The 17,880-nt window shown below is 47.0% G+C and overlaps 1 protein-coding gene across 6 annotated transcripts in view; it reads left to right on the top strand.

The window, feature by feature from the left end:
• Positions 1–17,880, top strand: part of LOC146832901 (breast cancer anti-estrogen resistance protein 3 homolog) — a 169,768-nt gene that overhangs the window by 43,023 nt on the left and 108,865 nt on the right. Inside the window, exon 1 of one of the 6 annotated variants that reach the window (XM_085600343.1) lies at positions 16,844–16,912. The exons of 4 other annotated variants lie outside the window; for them this stretch is intronic. The gene's annotated coding sequence lies outside the window, so the exon portion shown is untranslated. Of the gene's footprint in view, positions 1–16,843; positions 16,913–16,935; positions 16,971–17,880 lie in introns of those variants that run through there. One more of the 6 variants, XM_085600345.1, reaches the window with a different exon arrangement.

Raw genomic sequence — 17,880 nt, 5'->3', positions numbered from 1 at the left:
TGGTGCTGTCCCTCCTTGAACTACCTTTGGTCTGAGATCACACATTTGATTGCAGGCCTCACTGGTTTCCCAAAAATAGACTCCGGGGAAGACTCTGCCCTTGGTATCTTTAAAAGACCCAAGAAATGTAAGGTGACGCTCCGTATCATGGATCTCGCCTTTCTCATAGCTAAAAGAGTGTCACCACTAAATGGAAATCGATCCCCCGTCCCCCAAAGTTTGGGGCACAGATTTACTTCGATGGGCAAACGCAACGCCCTCCACAGGGGGCTTCCTAGGTGGGCACTTGCAGAAACTTGGTACAACATTTAGCTACAGCTCGAATTGTTCACCTAAGTTATCCATGATGTTGTAACAACTGTCAGAGTTATATATTAAATGGCAATAAAAATCATTTTAAAACAAGCATTGGCATAGCCAATAGGTCTCGCCTTTGGGACCTTATAAGTGTTTAGCCATGCAACAGTTGCATAACTAAATACTTATAAGGTCCCAAAAGCGAGATCTATTGGCTATGCCAAGCGGGCGTGCGGCCGCGAAAGTGATCGCGATCAAACATCAAAGGGGCCGTGCGGCCGCAAAAGTAACCTCGGTCAAGCACGGCGCACGTGCCCGTGCACATGCACTGTAGCTCTAGGCTGGCCTGGTAGCACTTTTTGGAGCCCTCACAAAATGTCTCGGCAGACCAGCGCATGCGCTGGGTCAGGCGAGACCTAATAAATTAAGAAAGAAAAAGAAGGTGCGCCTGAAGCATGCCCCCTCCTGGTTCAGGACAAGGTGCAGAACTTATCATCGTCAAAGACCCGGCCTATGTCAACACGCACACATGGGATTTGGATGTGGCATGACAGAACATTAAAAAAACAGGCTCACAGGTACATGCAGTGCGGGCAGGCGGGGCAGGGGACATGACTGTACAGCTTGCAGGAGACATTCTAGTCCCAGAAGAATCTGTACTTCTATATTTTAGTTTCAAACCAGGGGCATAACACAGGCCCCCGCATCCCCCGCATCTCCCGCAGTGCGGGGGGGCCCCCAAGCTCCGGGGGGCCCCCTCAGCACTGCACTTCGGCCGGGGAGCTCCTGAAAGAGTCCGGAGGGGGCCCCTCCACGTACCTTGCAGGGGGGGCCCTCAATTATCGTTACGCCACTGTTTCAAACCTCCAATTAGATATTTACTTTGAGATTGTTTTATTACATAGCGCCTAAAATGGCAGCTTCCGTGCTCTTGCCTGTGCGCATGCGAGGATCTGATTTTCATGGCAGGGGGCAAGAGTGACTAGCTAAAGACTTATGCGACTTTTACAATCTCCCAAAAAGACCACATCCAGAGCTGTAGCCAGTGGGGGGGCAGAAGGCCTCTTTTAAGCGTCCTTTGACTCAACTTAAGTTAACACAGACCAAACTCACAGAAAGCCATGCTGGGGACGGTGGGGCAAAACTCAACTAACACAAACAAATCTATAAACAAGCATTGGCAAGGCCAACAGATCTGGCCATCCTAGGCTGGTGTGATGATTGCATTTATTGTTTTTTTATTGCAAACGTGCCACAAATATTAAATGAAACAAAAAATTAAAATGTGCTGCCGCATAAACTTGTTGGCTGTAGGCGTGGAATAAAAATGTTAAAGTAAAAAAAAACATTCTTTCAGTAGGGCTTTACCAGTGAGTTATATCTGGAATGTGTATTTAGAAAATGTATAGAAACTCTTCTTATTTTTAAAGCATATCACAGGAAAATATACTTCAGTGGATGTGCATGTGTTCAGGCAAAATGGCATCACTCTCAGTATAAGAGAGTCAGCGGCTGAAGTGGGCTCACCTCTGTTGCCTGTATGCTGTGGAGGTGTAAACAAAATGAGAAGGACAGACAAATAGACCAATGGACGAAAAGGGCAGACCCAAAGTTCCACTGTGTTTGCATGTATGTATTTAATGTATTATTTTCTGATTACAAGAGGCTCAAAGGCAACTAAAGCTGTATCTAAGCCAGAACTAAAAGGTAAATCTTTTTATAACTAAAACCATAAAAAAAAGTGTTCAAATACAAAGAAAGAAGAATAGTGCTGTTGGCCTTTCTGATAGAACTCAACAGGAACTATCTCTTAATACTGAAGTTTATAAAAACAAATAAAGTTAGGGGAAAAGACATACCCACTTAAAGGTGATTTCCAGGGGCACTTCGGGTCTCGAGGAGGCTTGGCAGACTTAGCAAGAGCATGGGTCAGAAAAGTTACACTCGCTCCCAGTTATTTTGCAGGAGTTCCGTTAGTCCGTTTGCACTTTGGGCACTTCATGTGTCTTATTACATATCTTAATAGATTGCCAGAAGTTTCTTGATATTCGAATTATGCTTTTAAGACCGATTTTTAGGAAATATGAGATAAAATCTAGGGCCCAGGCTGTAATTTTGGTGACTGAAATGAGCCACTTAGACATTGCCGCTGCTATTGGAAAGTTCATGCAAAGAGTGAAGGCACTTCTAATTGGTTTTAAATGAGTTTTAAATCACCAAGACTTAATTAATTAATTAATGGAGGGTGTATTAATTGTATGTGTTTTAAGATGTGTTTAGTGTATTTAAGGTTAGTCAAGTTGCGAAATTGGTTCCATGAGGCAGGAGGCAGTAAATGGCAGCCCTAGAGAAGACTTTCATAGATACAGCAAGCAGTGCTGCAAACAACTAGACAAGGCCGGCTGGGTTGGTCATCCCTTCCAAAGCTCAATGGTTAAAAGAGTTAAAATTCTCATTCATGCACAGCTTCTTTGCAACTGCTTTCTTGAGCTCAGATGTTGGCATTAGAAACGTTTTCAATTCTGGTCACCAAATGACGTAACCACCTGTATTAGATTGGTACAGTAGTACACGCTTCCCAGCAGTGCATGCCTCAGCATCTTTTGTAACTAGCAGACACAGTGCCTCGAAATACCCTTCGAGGTGCTGAGTACCCCCTCTACCGCTTTTTTCTACAGCGTGTTGTGACCTCCTCCTTTCCATCTCCTCCTGGGGGTCAAGCACGTCACGCCATACTCTTCAGCACTTCCAGTCATGGCATGAGGCTGGCAGGGAAACCTCGTGGTCCAAGTTAGCAAAGTTCCTAACGTTCTGAGAAGATGGAGAGGTTTTCTTCCACTTCTGGTCACAACCTTCAGTTGCAACAGATCTTTTGGCATAGAGTTCATATAGATCCTAGATGTTAGGCGTTAAAAGTGGCACAGGCTTATCACTGAGGTCAAGTCTTGCAGTCTGATCAGTGATGTGTTCTAGCTCTACGTTAGCAAGCGCATATCTCTTTTCATTTACTACTGTGTGGAAGGACCTGGAACGTGGGAAAGTTTGGATATCTCGCCATAGACTTCCTGTTCAGACAAACTGGCTTCCCAGGTCGTTTGTGAGAAAGAGCCATCTTCCATCTGATGAGTCTCCATCAGTAAGATCTAAGGGTCTGTCCTCCCGGTTCGCCACACCGCCTAGGCATCTTTTTGGCTAAAGGACATAGCATTGTTCATCTTACAGAAATGACCCAACCTGAAGTAACCCACACCCCTGAAGACCTTAAGAGTGTTCTTCATGGAGCAGTCCACCTCACCAGTTGCCCTGAGATATCCGGCAGGATGACTCTTGCCTCATGGATTCTCCCACCTGCCCGCCATGACTAGAGGGCATGCACCATCATCTGTAAGGCCATCAGTAGGGGCACCCCACTGTACCCAGCGACCCAGACATCCGAAGGGCTTCGCAAGACATGTAGCCGCTACACTACTAGACAGGAATGGCTGTAGTCTGCACATAAATGATCGTTTTTCAAAATAGGGACGATGTAGGGGTAGATGATGTACTGGAAGCAATATAGTTGTAGGAAGATGTAGTGGCCCTCAGCGTAAGGACAGTGTCTGTATGGGAACAGGTGCCAGTATCAACAGTGGATGCAGTGCTTTGTTCGGCAGGGGTCTCGGTGCCAGGGCCCGCAGTGGACTCATTGTCTACAGGAGGCACTACTTGTGTCTGCAGTGAACACGATGCCAGTGCCTGCAGGGGGCACAGTGGCAGTTTCTGCAGTGGATTCAGTGCCAGTGTCTGCAGAGGGCACAGTGCGAGTCTCTGCAGGGGACACATCATCACAGTCAGCAGTGGATTCAATCAGTACCTTTGCACAGCAGACACAATGACAGTGTCTGCACTGATTCCAGCTCCAGTGTCTGCAGTGGATTCAGTGTGAGTCTCTGCAGGGGGCACATCATCAGTGTCTGCAGTGGATTCAGCACCTTTGTCTACAGCAGACACAATGACAGTGTCTGCAGTGATCCCAGCTCCAGTGTCTGCAGTGGATTCAGTGTGAGTCTCTGCAGGGGGCACATCATCAGTGTCTGCAGTGGATTCAGTGTGAGGCTCTGCAGGGGGCACATCATCAGTGTCTGCAGTGGATTCAGTGTGAGTCTCTGCAGGGGGCACATCATCAGTGTCTGCAGTGGATTCAGCACCTTTGTCTACAGCAGACACAATGACAGTGTCTGCATTGATTCCAGCTCCAGTGTCTGCAGTGGATTCAGCACCTTTGTCTACAGCAGACACAATGACAGTGTCTGCAGTGATTCCAGCTCCAGTGTCTGCAGTGGATTCAGTGCGAGTCTCTGCAGGGGGCACATCATCAGTGTCTGCAGTGGATTCAGTGTGAGGCTCTGCAGGGGGCACATCATCAGTGTCTGCAGTGGATTCAGTGTGAGTCTCTGCAGGGGGCACATCATCAGTGTCTGCAGTGGATTCAGCACCTTTGTCTACAGCAGACACAATGACAGTGTCTGCATTGATTCCAGCTCCAGTGTCTGCAGTGGATTCAGCACCTTTGTCTACAGCAGACACAATGACAGTGTCTGCAGTGATTCCAGCTCCAGTGTCTGCAGTGGATTCAGTGCGAGTCTCTGCAGGGGGCACATCATCAGAGCCTGCAGAGGATTCAATCAGTACCTTTGCACAGCAGACACAATGACAGTGTCTGCAGTGATTCCAGCTCGTGTCTGCAGTGGATTCAGTGTAAGTCTCTGCAGGGGGCACATTCTCAGTGTCTGCAGTGGATTCAGCATCTTTGTCTACAGCAGACACAATGACAGTGTCTGCATTGATTCCAGCTCCCAGTGTCTGCAGTGGATTCAGCACCTTTGTCTACAGCAGACACAATGACAGTGTCTGCAGTGGATACAGTGGAAGGCTCTGCAGCGCCGCTGGCCTTTTCCAGTGCCTGTAGGGGGCCGGTGCCAGGTCTGTAGGGACAAGTTCCAGTGTGCAGGGGACTAGTGGATGCAGGGGACCCAGAGCGAGGGTTGCCCGTCAGGGTTTGCAGGGCCGCCCGTGCCTGCAGGAGGCCGCACGCCAGAGTGTGCTAGAGGCCAGTGAGTGTCAGCGGCAGACACACCAGCAGAGACCGGATGTGTGCTGTGCTCTCAACAACCCGCCACAAACCGCAGCAGCACACAACACCCCCCGCCGTCGGCCTCCTTACATCTTTCAGGCACCCCCATCTCTCCCGGGTTCAGCTCCGAAATCATTGAGGGGCATATGTATCAACATCACCATTTGCGATTCTCAAATAGCGATTTTTAAGGAATCGCTATTTGAGAATTGCAAAACGGGATGTATTAAAAAAATTGCAATCTTTTTTCGATTTCTTAAAATTCCTTAATTGCGATTAGCAAATTGCGAATTCGCAATTAAGGAATACCTGCCCATTCATTTCTATGGGCCAGGAGACCCATAGGAATGAATGGGAAGTAATTCTCAAATAGCGATTCGCAATTTGCTAATCGCAATTTGAGAATAATTTCAAAGGTGCAAGGGTGTCATGATGACACCCTGATGCACCCCTGAAATGAGCATGTGTGTGCATATGGTGCACATACATGCCCTAAGGGTATGTATGAGCGCCACGTGGCACTTTGTCAAATTCAAAAAAGTGATTTTTGAAAGGAAATCGCAAATTACCACCAACTGGAAGTTGGTGGTAATTTGCGATTTCTTAAGGATAATTCGCACAACTTGGGTGCTTTTTACATATCATTTAAGAAATCGCAATTTGCGATTTCTTAAATGCTTACGCAAAATTAAGAAATCGCTAAATTAGCAATTCCTTAATTTTGCGTTGGGAATTTGCCTAATACATCCCGTTTTGCGAATTTTTAATCACAAACGCTGTATTTTGCGAATCGCAGCGTTTGCGATTAAAAATTCGCTTGATACATATGCCCCTGAGATTACTAACACTGAAAAGCCCTGACCAGTCTGTAGCTGGAACGGCCAGGGGTAGGTAGTGCTTGAATTTACACCCGCGTCTTTTTACGCCCCTGAAGATTTCCGAAAAAACTTGAGCGAAGGGTTTGTGAAAGGCTGTCCTGCCATGTTTGGCCTGGGAGCACGGGATCTCATTAATGCATTGCGAGTTCATTCACCAGCAGTGCATGAGTGGTTAAATAATTGCTGGTCTGCTCTAAATTATACAAACAGTGCCACCATGTGGCAGCTGTCATAAGTTGAAGTGCCGAGCGCCGGAAACCACCGGCTCAAGTTAAATACTGGCAGAGACACTTGCACTAGAGTGTGTGGCGACATCAGAATACTTTTGGTGGGGTGCAGGATACTTTATGATGTTTCATTCCGTGACCCTCTACTCTAAATAAATCCCTCTTATAACGTGTCCCTCTAAAAGTGGTGGTGAGTTGTAGACTCGCATCTCCTACTTTAACAAACTGTTTGATCTTGGGCAAAACTTACTCTCCCTGTACCTCTGTCCACTAAGCTGACAATATGTGAGCACTTTGAAACTAGTACTGGATCCCAGCCCAGCATAGTTTTCATTTGCACATTCGAGGCTGCACAATGGCAGGTGCCGCGTAATCTATTTTCATCTCTATAGTTGTACATGCTCCTGAAGCTGCATTGTGCAGGACACTCCTACCCATCCTATGGCAGGAACTGCTTTTGCCGCTCATGAGAGTATGAGGGCTGGATGCCCTGTCAGGCTACTCAGTGCCCCCCATGGCACTTCCAGTCCTCCTCTCTTGCTTGTCCAGTGAGTGGCAAAAGGTAGGACATTTGGCACTCTGCAGCAGCTGATTGTGGCCACCATGGTAGACAACTCCAAAGTGGAACACGCTGAATGGTTGGCCACCCTATGTCAAGTCCATGTTTTTTCTTTGATCACTGGAGCACGTAGACCTGATTTAATATGTGGAAAAGGGAAAACTAGGACTACAAATCCCAGAATGCAAAGAGAACACTAGAACTGGATGAGTTACTGACTCTTGGACCTTGGAGACTTGAGAGCTCTGTGGCTAAGAGGTTTATTTCTACCCCTGAAGGCAGTAAGTACACATAACCCAGCCTGATAAGGTGTGTGGGGGTGCATTGCTGTCATACAGCAACACTACAGATCTCAGCCTGTCATGGGTGTGACTTTCAGCCGCTCTTGTGTTTTTCAGCCAACAGTGCCTTCTAGGCTGGGACTTTCAGGCCCGCACTTAAAGGGGGTGAAATGAAACTGTAAAGTCCCAGCCTGCTTAGTGCTTTTGGGCAGGAATAAAAGAGGGACTGAAGGCCACCCCATGGCATGTGGCCAGTTGACAGCCATACACTAAGATTAAAAGGCTACTGTTCCTGATGTTGTAATCTCTCCTTGCAGCTCATCGCTGAGCTAATGATAACAACAATGCTATCTTGCATTAGAAACCAAAAAACACTAACTTTGGAAGTTACAATGTTAACACAGAATTTTCGAAAAGGTAGTAACAAGGCGCCTGATTTAGAAATTCACCCCCCCCCCCCCCCCCCTGGTGCTTTACTTAACAGGCAGAGTAAATGGGTGTCTATTTTGGACATGGGCACGCAGCCACCGTTACTGGGGCAAAGACACAATGTGGAAATAAACAGATCTCTTCCGCTAGCCCTCAGCAACTAAAGGACTTGTAAAGTGCAGATGTTTCAAAACAGCACCCAGTGCCAGCAGCACCAGCAGCGTCCATGTAACTCGATCTTGAAGTAGGTGAAGTAGCTGCTCACACTCTAAGAACTTGTCTTCTACCAGCAGACAGGGGCCTAGCTTGATCAGTCAGATTGGAGGGGGGCAAGCTTCAGATTTCCTATCAGGCTGGCACATAATGTTAAAATACATTATAGGGCCAGCAGGGGGGAACAACCTTTACAACGCAACTTTTACAACGCACGACACTTACAACACATTTTTTACAACGCACAATCCATTACAACGCATGACATTACAACGCATGACACTACAACGCATTTTTAAAAACTACCTTTACAACGCATTCCATTACAACACATACTACCATTACAACGCATACCATTACAACGCATAATATAGTAATTTTTACCCCTATACTATCCAACACTTACCCTACTGTTGCACCCCCTGGAGTTAGAATAGTAATTTTTACCCCTATACTATCCAACACTTACCCTACTGTTGCACCCCCTGGAGTTAGAATAGTAATTTTTACCCCTATACTATCCAACACTTACCCTACTGTTGCACCCCCTGGAGTTAGAATAGTAATTTTTACCCCTATACTATCCAACATTTACCCTACTGTTGCACCCCCTGGAGTTAGAATAGTAATTTTTACCCCTATACTATCCAACACTTACCCTACTGTTGCACCCCCTGGAGTTAGAATAGTAATTTTTACCCCTATACTATCCAACACTTACCCTACTGTTGCACCCCCTGGAGTTAGAATAGTAATTTTTACCCCTATACTATCCAACACTTACCCTACTGTTGCACCCCCTGGAGTTAGAATAGTAATTTTTACCCCTATACTATCCAACACTTACCCTACTGTTGCACCCCCTGGAGTTAGAATAGTAATTTTTACCCCTATACTATCCAACACTTTCCCTACTGTTGCACCCCCTGGAGTTAGAATAGTAATTTTTACCCCTATACTATCCAACATTTACCCTACTGTTGCACCCCCTGGAGTTAGAATAGTAATTTTTAACCCTATACTATCCAACACTTACCCTACTGTTGCACCCCCTGGAGTTAGAATAGTAATTTTTACCCCTATACTATCCAACACTTATCCTACTGTTGCACCCCCTGGAGTTAGAATAGTAATTTTTACCCCTATACTATCCAACACTTACCCTACTGTTGCACCCCCTGGAGTTAGAATAGTAATTTTTATCCCTATACTATCCAACATTTACCCTACTGTTGCACCCCCTGGAGTTAGAATAGTAATTTTTACCCCTATACTATCCAACACTTTCCCTACTGTTGCACCCCCTGGAGTTAGAATAGTAATTTTTACCCCTATACTATCCAACATTTACCCTACTGTTGCACCCCCTGGAGTTAGAATAGTAATTTTTACCCCTATACTATCTAATACTTACCTTAAATGCAATTTAATATTATGCGTTGTAATGGTATGCGTTGTAAAGGTAGTATGCGTTGTAATGGAAATGCGTTGTAAAGGTAGTTTTTAAAAATGCGTTGTAGTGTCCTGCGTTGTAATGTCATGCGTTGTAATGGATTGTGCATTGTAAAAAATGTGTTGTAAGTGCATGCGTTGTAAAAGTGTGCGTTGTAACGACATACATCCCCAGCAGGGCACGTGAAGGGGCAGTGAAAAGGGAGGCGGATGCAGTTTGGTGGGGGTACTAAGTGAGAGAAAACACAATATTTTGTGAAATAATATTTTTTAGTGCATTCAAAAGAGACGCGAGAGAGAGTGTGTGAGTTGTCCGTGTGTGCATGCAAAAATCCCAGGTGAAATCCAACCGACAGCTCACCATACCGGACTGAAAGCACCTGAGCCCAACTTTTCATCCAAAAATACATTAGGGGGTTCAAACACCCCCCATGAAGCTACGCCCCTGCCAGCAGAGCACACTGCGGGCATCATAACTTCACAGCCATGTGTGCATGTCTATTTTAATCTGAACGGTTACAGAAAAATAAAATACTTTGTGCTATTAGATTTTCTTTAGTCTTGCTTTTGAATTTGGACACTGTAGTCTCCATATCTTAGAGAGGCCTGAGAAGCAAGTGCGCCTCTCTCTAAGAGGCTGTATAGCTGGGATTTTTCTCGAGATCAGACTTGTAAGGCCAGCCGTGTCCGGTGTAGGTAGCCTAGAAATTGCAGAAGCATGGTATGAGGCACTGTGTAAGACCTAGATCTTATTACCATTATTTTTATAGAACTAGTGGATAGTTACATTTTGTCAATGGTCCGTGGGGGGGGGGGGGGGGGAGCGCTTCATTCTGAGTGGCCTAGAAATCTTGATTAGGACACAACTTTACGCCTGCTTTGGAACTTGTGATTACACATGCAGTATTTCTGCCTCATTGTACTGGTGCATTTGGAATGAGCCCCAAAGTATTCTGGTGTTTCAGGAAGATGGGTCCTCTGCAAAGCAGCCAACAAGAATTGACAAAGCCAATAGGGCTCGGCTTTTTGATCTAGTGCAGCATCACCAAAATGAAAAAAAAGTAAACCAGCTTGATTACTTGCACGTGCATTCGTCATGACACATTTGCAGCCCAGCATAATTATCCACGTGTGTGCATATGTCACGCATGTGTACAAATATTGTATGACGGGAATGCCATTTTATTTTTCATTTACCGTTCCAAGATGGTGGAGACTACTGTTAGAGCAGTAAATAAAAAAACATAATTTAAACATGCACAAAAGTGCATTTGAAAAAAGGAGCAGCCTGTAAGCCAATGGCCGTTGTGGAATCCCCCACAAAAAATTAATTATATATTTTTTACTCTATGGCCTAACAGTAGGTGCTGGTAGCAACGGAAGAGCGGTTAGGTGAGAAGTCAGTGCAAGTGGGGGCAAGTAATGGATAGTGGGCAAGTGAATAGCACAGGAAGGGAGTGGAAAAGATAATAAAGTAAAAAAGACAAAATAATGCCAGAGTAAGCAATGGACAAGCTGGTGGGAGGGAGGCTGAAGCAACATGCTGCTCATGAGGCTGGCATGTATTTGAAAGGAGAAACAGCACACAAGACAGAGAGCAAGAAAACGTGCATGCTCACAGATTTGCTGAAAGTTAAATAAAAAAGTACTTTCCTGAATGTGAGAAGTGGAAGGTTACAACAAGTTATCCAATCAAAAGGATGGGAGAGAAGCCATGCTCTATTAGAAGTCTCTGAAACCATTAAAGTCACCCTAGATAAAGGGGGCAATGCGGCACTGGTGTTGTTGGACCTCTCCGTGCCCTTCGGTACCGTGCCCCACAATAGACTCCTGCGTAGACTCCAGAAGGGGGGTATCGGAGGCTCGGTACTTAGATGGTTCGACTCCTTTTAAGTGACTGCCTACAGCCATCTGGTCCCCTCTTTTTTCAGCCCCTATTCCTCCTATGAATGTGGGGGTCCCTCAGGGCTCAATTCTGAGCCCGACTTTGTTTAATCTGTATATGACCCCTCTTGCGCTCCTTGCTGAGAAACACGGTGCTAAAATAGTGACATATGCGGACGATACACAACTTTTGTTTTCCTGTGAGAGGGGTGCCGTTTTTAACGGCAGTATGATTAACACCTGCCTATCAGAAGTATTTCGGTGGCTCAGACAAAATCAACTGAAATGTAATCCCGAGAAGTCAAAGATTATTTTTTTCAGCTCCCATCCCTGTGTGGATTGGCATCAATGGTGGCCGCAAGATATGTCCCCCCCTGCATCCTCAGTCAGTACCGTGAAAAATCTTGGGGTCAAGTTGGATGCGACCCTGTCTATGAAGACTCACATCCAATCTGTGGCCGGAACCTGCTTTGGATTATTGAAAATGTTAAGGAACTTTCTCCCTCTCCTTCCGGTCTCACACAGGAGGAAGGTAGTCCAGGCCCTGGTGGTATCAAGACTGGACTATGCGAATGACCTGTATCTGGGTCTTCCAGAGTACTTACTCGGTCGCCTACAAGTGGTCCAAAATGCGGCAACCAGAGCCATTTTTTTGGCAGGGTCCAGGACACGAATGACTCCTCTCTTGGCTTCACTGCACTGGCTGCCAGTTTGTAAAAGGATTTAGTTTAAAGCGTTCGTCTTGGTTTTTAAGGCCTTCTATAAGATAGGGGCCCGATATCGTGGAGAAAGGTTCCAGCACTATGTTTCACAATGGACCTTGAGGTCCTCCGCACAGGCGTTGACGTCTATGCCTAAGTTTTTGCACTCCCGGGTGGGTGGCAGATGCTTTCAAGCGGTGGCCTCGCGGCTATGGAATAGCCTGCCCCTCTCTCTGAGACTGGTACAGGATCTCTTCTCCTTCAGAAAGAAACTAAAAACATGGCTTTTTGATGTTTAGCCTGGCATGTCTTAGTTTCTGGTGTTCTCTGGTTCTGTGTTACGTGGTCTTTTCGCAGAGCCGGGACACTCCGCGGAGTAGCCGCGCTTACAAATACCTAGATAACATAACATAACATGCTTATAGGGAGAGGAAAACACAAGAAGAGGAGGGAAAGCCGGCTAGAGCGGTTGACCTCTATGCTGATGAACCGGGTTCGAGTCTCCGCAGGGACCCTCAACATCCTTTGATTCTGGGCAAATCACTTAATCTCGTTCAGCCTTACAAAAATGAATGTGTCCGTCTGTAACGCAACTGGTGCTGATGTAAAGTGCTCTGATACCTTCAGGTCAAGTTTGTGCTATATAAAACTCCGCCCCCAAAAAAATAAAGTGACAGGAAAGTCAGCCAGTGGTAAACAATCGGCTGGCCCAAAGCACACTGTAAGTACTGGTATGGTTCACAGTTGGTCTTTACCCATTTAAAGCTAGACCTAAAAACTACATCACATATATTTCCCCTGCCAGTTCTGGCTCTTTTCAGTATAGCACCGCCCTTGAATTGCTGTGCATTCCCTATTGCTGTAAGCGTGGTGCAGCTAGCCGGGGTAGGAGGAAGAGGGCTCTCCTCAGCACTAGACCTGTGTAAGGAGCTGTGCGGGGGGGGGGGGGGGCGTGCACAAACTGTAATTGACTTTGCAAGAAATGAAAACACTAAAGGAGCAGCTTTTCTTTTTGAAAACTATAAGGAGGCACTATATGCCGAAGTGGAGGGATTCCACAGATTCTACACTGCGTCGGTAATAGGTTTGGACGTAATTCAGAGTGAATCCACTTTTGCGCAGTGAAGTAGTTCACAAGGGTGTCCTTAACCAGCAAACAGGAGTTGTAATGGAAAGGCTTGTTTCCGACTGGAACTTTGTGGAAAGAGGCGGGGTCAGGGCAACTGTCCAGTAAACATGCTGAGTGGGTAAGTGCTTTCCTCTGTGGGCCAGACGGGCACCGGGTATTTAGACTCTGGCAAAGCTGGTTGTGCACAGCTCCAGGCCTGCACCCATAAAAACTCGTACAAATGTGCCCCCAAAAACTGGGATTTAAGGAAGGGGCATAGCAGACCTCCGACCCTATATTTGCATTCCTTGCAATAAAACACTTTTAATAAAAGCAGCCCGTGTGCCTTAAACGGCGCATGCTCTGGGGTATTGTCTGTTCTGCCACACCACCGTCCCAAGGCCGGCTGTCGCGATTCCCAAAGTGGAAGATTCCCATTTGTGAATCAGTCCCCGCCCCAGCTCTGGAGAGAGTGGATTGCAGCAAGGATCAAGAGCAGATCAGTGACCTGTGACCTCGGTTGCTGTTACAGACCATTGATAGTTTCCTTTCTGACTGACAAATCGGCTGGGGGGGTGCCCCTTTCGGCCCCCTATTATTTGAGATTCGGAAATGGGGACAAATTGGCTTAGGTGCACTGTAAAAATGTGTTTTGTGGTTGCAGTCGCTGTGACTTTGAAAATCATAGCCTCTGTACATTTGGCTCATATTACTGCCACCCTCAGCCTACTATACCATACACAGATTGTGATTTCTTTTGTGATGACAAAGAGTTGTATGTTTCTGGTGCTAATTACAAAAATTGAACTATATGCGCCCCTTTGTAACCTTAGGCAGGTCTTCTTTATAAGGAGGGACTTTTCAGTCTCTTGAGTACTATGTGTTTCCCAAAGGGCAGCAAGTTATTTGAGATTGAGCATCAAGAAAATTCAAACTGGTCTGATATTTGGGGTGTAGTTAGCTCTCTCTAGTGGTGCACTCACTCATGGATGATTTTTGGACAGGGAGATCAAGTGCGCCCAATGGCCCAAAACCAATCCTATCCTGCAGCGTTGATTGAAGTCATACCACTCTTGCGCTGTGGCGTGCAACACCCAATGGGCCCAAAGGGCTTCAGCCCCCCCCCCCGTCGTGTGTGGCAGCCCGGGCTGGGACAGCTTCCCGGGCACCCACACAGCCGCACCCGTGTACTTCACAGGTCTTTCAAAGACCATTTGCATGTTAAAGAGGCTTTGTCTTTTTTTCACCCCTTCTTAGAGCCCCTGCATCTCCACACTTCCTACTGCTAGAAGAATTAGCCACCCCGGAAATCTTTCCTTAGCCCCCCCTCCCCGAAATTTGGCTCTAATTGCGCCTCTGCTTGCGTTCCAGGGAACGCAGTGTAGCCACAATCCCCAGTTGTCACAATGGGCCCTGCCCAGTTGAACACATCACTTACATGTCTTGAGCCGTCAGTCACCCCCCTTTTTTTCGAGACACTGAAACACCATCTCTCTCAAGACCCACAGCCAGTTGGTATACACCACTCTAACCCAGTCGTGGCTGCTACTGACCAGGGGTGGTAAGGCGGGGGGGGGGGTGGAAAAGGGGAGGGAGGAATTAATAATAAAAAAAATAGCACTTACCTCTTTACCGCTGCCCGCTGCCATATCTTTCTCTGTCCTCCTCTCGGCAGGAAGCACACAGCCTCCTAGAATCCACTGACCAGTCACAACGCTGCCTAGGCAGCGTTGTGATTGGTCTGAGCACCGTAGTTTGGCGCTCAGTCAGGGGCTGGCAGGATGTGCATGTTCTCCACTCTGGCTGTAATACAGCCTGGATGGAGAACATGTAGAGTACGCATGATGCTTTGGCCGGCCTAAGACGGCTGGCCAAAGTGTCATGCACACTTTAAGTGCTGACACCACTCCTCACCCTGTGACGTGGGGAGCCCAGCCCTGCCTGCCTGGCTTCAGATGCAAGCTGAATACTAAAACAAAATGATAATAATGAACGTTATAATCATTTAATTTTAATTTTTTGTATTCAGGTTGCAGTTGAAGAAGTGGGGCGATGCTCCTCCGCCTTAGGGGAGAAGCCGCCACTGCTCTAACCACAAGGCTGATTGGACCCCATTCCACCCTCAGACATTTGTGCTAGAACAATTCTCAGAGTTGTGGTGCTAGCATCAATGTTACATCAATGGGGTCATAGTGATTGTGAAAGTCCAAGCGTACGCACAAAGAATAAGTGTCATCAAATAGGCCATGCCAATTCTCCAGGAGAGTGGTAATGGTGTAGTATGTAGACGGTGGTGCATTTTGGAGCATATTGTCGCAAATATATCACTGAAGCAGGGTGGGATTGCACACTGTCAGTTAAAGGTAGCACAGTTTCCATTGAATTGGCCACTAACTTTGCAGAGTCATGCAGTTGTACCGAGAACACTATACAGCACACAAAAATGAATATGTGGAATTTGGGTTTTAGTCAATATTTATCATTTGTGCATCACTAAGTAGAGTGTCTAGATTTATTCTGAATTTATGAAAATCGTTCTTTCCATCACACTTCAGAATTACAAAAAAATGTGCTTCATTTGTGCTTTCCTAATTGCAGATATATTTTGAAATATTTGTGCAGTTCATTTACGTATATTAAAATGTTGTGTTTTAAAAATTGACATCATGCAACCTGTCCTTTCACACTGCCTGAACCCCAGATTATTACATAGTTCTGTTTACTAGAACACCAATCTCCTTGGTAAAAGAATAAGAAGGGATTTGACAGGATGCATACCTTCACATATGACCTTGATCTTTGAATGCACAGGAAATGAGTCAAGATAAAAACGCATCTTTATTGCTCATTCACCTTTTGAACCTGAACGTGATTGTTTTGGGGGCGCTGCAGCACGCCGCCATGCCCCCGCACCCCTCCTTCCAGCGCCGATGCCCTCAGAGGAGTGAGCCTCCTCCATTTTCGTCCAACCTAGGGCTCGGTGTCTCTCTCACCTTATGGGTCATGTGGTACCATTCCAGTTGCCCCAGAAGTCCGTGGCACACACCACTCTACCCAGTCGGATCAAGGCTGGACTGACCACGTTGTACATAGTAGGGAGAAGGGGTCCCCTCCAGCCCTGCAACACTGCCCTAAGGGAGGGGCCACAAGCTTTTCTTAGAACATGCAAGATGCGCTGCTGAGGATAAATGATGCTCTGTATGTATACTGTGCCAGACTCTGGAGCATTGAAATATATTTAGAGCCTCTTTTCAGAACCATCCGTCAGAGGTGTTATTTTTATTCGACATACCTTCACTATAGTGCTGTGAAACTGATCTTTTGGGAACTTTTTGGTATAAAAAAAGAATTCTTGGGTGGCGGGCGGGCTCAAAACTTTCCTTTAGAGTGTAGAACTAGCTCGCGGTAATTTTACATAATGAAAAGGAATGAGAAATATTTCAAGTCCTGCTTTTAGCTACCAGTTCAGTCCTGCCAGGGTTCAACTCTCGCCGCCCGAATCAAGTGGCCAGCGCGCCCACCCCAGGCCCCAGTGGTCCAGGCGCTCACTCACCCCGGGCACCAGGTGCCCCCTGTGGGAAACTGCTGAGCAATGCACACACCTCCTCCCGCCTTCTCTCTGCCTCGGGGGCAGAGCTCAGGAATTCAACACTTGAGGGAGTGGAGCCAGGGAGGGAGGCGCGAGGAGCAGAGAGGCGGGCGCTGAGGAAAGAGGTGAGGGGAGGACTCGAGGCGAGGGAGCAAGAAATGAAGAGGAGGAAAGGACGCAGGTAAGGGGAAAGGAAGGGGTGGGCACAGGGAGAGGCAAGGAGGAAGGCACGCACGCAGGTGGGTTCGAGGGGGAAGCGAGGGAAGAGGGGAAAGGCTTGAGGGAGGGAACTGGGGGTGAAGGCAAGGAAGAAAGAGGCAGGTAAGGACGGACAGAGGAAGGGAGGGAGAGAGTGATTAATGGGAGAGTTCATGAGGAATAGGGTTAGGCAGGGAGGGAGGCAACGAGGCGCATGTGTGGATGTATCTGGACTTTAGGGACACCTTTTCATACTTGCCCGCTTCTCGTGAAGCAAAATGGTATATTTTGGGGCGGTTTCGTCGGATTTTTGAACTTCAACTCGTGTGACCCACCCGGGGAAGTGCCCGCTATGGTGTGGCGCAGGGGCCCTGGCCGTAAGGTATGGCAGAGGAGAGGACTGTGGATGGTGCAGGAGATGGACGTGGAGATGTTGGCGCGGAGATGGTGTAACAGGATTGACCGCTTAGGGGCAAGTCCGTGAGTGCCAGCGGTGGAGGGTGTAGTGCAAGAGCGCGATTGGGCTACAGACCTCTTTAAGTGCTGATGGGTGGTGGAGTGGGAGCGCTGGTGGAGAAGGTCTGTAAGCGAAGGTGGAGCGGGGCCCGTTGTCTCAAGGGTGACCCGTAAGATGTGCCTATGCCTTGGCCCCATGCCCTGAAGGTGACCTTCAAACTCTCCTGTATGACCAAAACCCCCAAGAGACCTGGGACTTCTTGTTTCAGGGGTCCCACTCAGTCAGCGCTTAATTTGTAAAATCATAAGTGCCGGGGCTCTCGTCAGGAGGCCTCCGCAGCTTGCACACACATTGCCCCAGCGATCCTGCCAGTGACAATAACAACACAACTCCTAACCATCACACTCCTACGAGTGTGACAATTCGGACTATTCCAGTCCCCCAAAGCTATAAGAATGGCAATTTTTTATGTGTATTGAATTAATAATTCAATG

This window comes from Triturus cristatus, chromosome 4_2, assembly GCF_964204655.1.
Source record: "Triturus cristatus chromosome 4_2, aTriCri1.1, whole genome shotgun sequence".
In the NCBI taxonomy this organism is placed as follows: domain Eukaryota; kingdom Metazoa; phylum Chordata; class Amphibia; order Caudata; family Salamandridae; genus Triturus; species Triturus cristatus.
This window is presented reverse-complemented; position numbering and strand designations above follow the sequence as displayed.